The sequence below is a fragment of the Hipposideros armiger genome, unplaced genomic scaffold (assembly GCF_001890085.2).
Source record: "Hipposideros armiger isolate ML-2016 unplaced genomic scaffold, ASM189008v1 scaffold_510, whole genome shotgun sequence".
Taxonomy (NCBI): domain Eukaryota; kingdom Metazoa; phylum Chordata; class Mammalia; order Chiroptera; family Hipposideridae; genus Hipposideros; species Hipposideros armiger.
The window spans coordinates 250,009-253,184 of NW_017731860.1; positions in this window are offsets into that span (position 1 = coordinate 250,009).

Here is a 3,176-nt window from a genome sequence, read left to right on the forward strand (position 1 = left end):
GTAGTTAATTGCACCATAAAAATATTGAAAATAAATCTTTGGAACAGAACCAGATATTTTCACTGAAGGAGATTTAGCATCTGCTCCAAATTTTTAGGAAGTTAAATTATCTGTGCTCTGTAGTAGTTCTTAAAATTTTTTTACAGCATAATGTTTGTCAAAGGGAACAAATTTTTAGTTATAAGATGACTAAGATCCAGGGATCTACTGTACAGCATGGCGACTATAATTAACAATGCTGTACTGTACACTTAAAAGTTGCATTAGGAGTAGGTCTTAAATGTTCTTACCATAACAACAATAAAAAAATTGATAATTATGTGAGGTGAAGGAGGTGTTAAATAACCTTACTGTGGTAATTATTTCACAATATATATGTGTGTATCAAATCATTATGTTGCAAGCCTTAAACTTACACAATGTTATATGTCGATTATATCTCAGTAAATCTGGGAAAAAGTTTTTTATAAAATCACTCTTCCAAATGTAGCAACATTCCAATGATTAGTTGTTTTCTACTTATAAATTGTGTAGGATTGTGTTTATCATTCATCTTTATAATTGTCTTTTAAGAAACAACTTCATTATATTAAAGAATATCAAGAATTTTTTTGTATATTATTTACTTTTTGGACTTCAGGTGCACAGAACTCAGTTAATCCTATTTATCAAATTAGCAGGTTATGTAAGTCTCCACTCTTGTTTTATTTCATTTTAAAAATATTATTTGATGTTTGTCCATTTATCCTAAAATCCACTCTCCCTTCCTCCCTTCCACATATAACTGCCATTGGTACCCTCTATAATGGGTTATATCCTAACATATGTATGTGTCCTTGAATTATATATTATTGTTTATGTGTTTTAATAATCACATGACAGGGCAGGACGAGTGGCTCAGATGGTTAAGAGCTCACTTGGGAGCGCCAGTTCTGAGCAGCAGGGCTGCTATTCGGATCCCACACTGAGGGCCAGTGACACTGGCCCTCTACAGCTAAGATGAAGAACAACAGCTCAACGCTGTTCACCTCCCCCCAATTCCCCAATAACATCTTTTAAAATAATAATAATCATCATATGACATTATGCTATATTTCTTATTGTGTTTCTCATATTTTTTTTCCAATCAGCCCAATTTAATGACTTATTCTTGGGCTCTATGTAGAGCTAGTTAATTGTTTCTTAATGCTGCATAGTACTCATATTGAGTTCTAAAAATAATCCCCTTGTACCGAAGTCTTACTTTTCTAGAATGCCTATTTTTTCACTTACTGCAACATACATATTTTCTAATAGAATAATTTTGGGCCTTCACTAGCCATTTTTAAAATGACTTCATAAGAGAATTATTAGGAAACAAAACCCAGCAAAGCAATAGGTTGAAAAAGAAGTCTTGATGGTGATTCTTCAGTGTTACTTTTGAGCCTGTCTGGTCCAAATAGCACAGGACTGGGTGTTAGCTTATGTGGATTTAATCCCCAAACTGCCCTGACATTATCTCTGATATTTCATTGGTCACTTAATGTCTCTAGACTATTTTTTTTCACTAATCAAATTTGTAATTGGATTATACAGAGGATGCCAAAAAAAGTATACAGATTTTAAGAAAGGAAAAATCTGTATTAAAATTGTAATATTCAATATATACCAATAAAAGTTGAATACAAGTACGTTTGATTTCTGCAATGACAAGACGTGCTCAAAGTGGTTACCATCAATGTCCAGACACTTCTGATTACGGTGAACTACTGCTTGAGCAACGCTGACCAAAGTGTCCACTTGTATACATATTTGTGTCACCCCCAGTATAATATTAGAAACTTTTAGGTTGTAATCAGTACCTTAGTAGACATTATTTAAGCTACTCTAAATTTTTTAGAATAGTTAGAAAACAAAATTTGTCTAATGGTGTTTTAAATATGAAGGGAACGGAAATTGCATTTGTGTTCTGACCACTGGCATTAATGGTCTTCTTCATAGAAATATGCAAAGCAAAATGCTTTTAGATTTCAGACAATCAAACCCATATCTATTCACTTAACTGTACATATTAACCTTGTTGAAAATGCTAAATGGTAACACATACAGGATTTATCTTAGAAGAACAACATCTGCTAACAATCGATCAGTCTTAAAAACAATTATTTCTTGAGAACAATACAGATAGCCTGCTGTTGCTAAAATCATGCTTTAGAGTAAGGTAATTCTAAATCCCAATGTTGTCACTTAAAAATTATTTGACTTTTGACATTTTATTAAATCTCTGAGTATTCTGTCACATGTGAAGGATAATGGAATTCTTTTGTATAAGTAAAAGACAATGCCATGTAGATATATGTTTGTTGTTACACAACATACTGTGAATCATTGGAAGGCAGCAGGGACTATAACCTACTTCTCATCTGTTCATCTGAGAACAGTCTACTAAAGTACTTAATCCATGTTCTCTGAAAAATGAGTAATGAATCTTAATGAGTCTATTTCATGTCTTTATAAATGTGTATTTTTAAATGCAATGAATCTTACTGTATTGAGAATGAGAATTGTATGTAAGGAATATAGTCAGTATTCTAATAACTATGTATGGTGTCAGATGGGTACTAAACTTAGAATGATCATCTTGTGTTACATAAATGTCTAATTACTGTGTTGTACACCTGAAACTAATATAATATTGCATGTCAACTTTAATTGAAAAATAAAGCAATTATTTTAAAAAAGAATGAGAATTGTTTGGTAGCTAGGTACTCAGTGAATATCACTTCCACTTTCCCACGGCATAGAGAACTGAATCATAAACAATGATGAAACTATTCTGTATCATCCACAAAGATTATGAATAAAGAGTGGCGTTATTTGTTCATTCACTTGAACTTTTGTTATGAAAACATTTTGCATCAGATACAGTGCCAGTCAACAATCCAGTGTTTTGTTTGGACATTTGGAAATTTCTGTTTTCATACAGATATAGCATGTTGGTTGTTAATTACTTTCACTTGGACATTCTAAAAACCTATAGAAAAGACCTATGAGTTTGCCCCAAAATAAATAAAGTGCATTTATAGACTAATAAAAAAAATCAACTTGATCTGCAAGATTGGTATTGATAATTCTTAATTTGTTTTATCAAGTAATATACATATTTAACAAATTAAATGTGATTGCAAAGCTTAAAA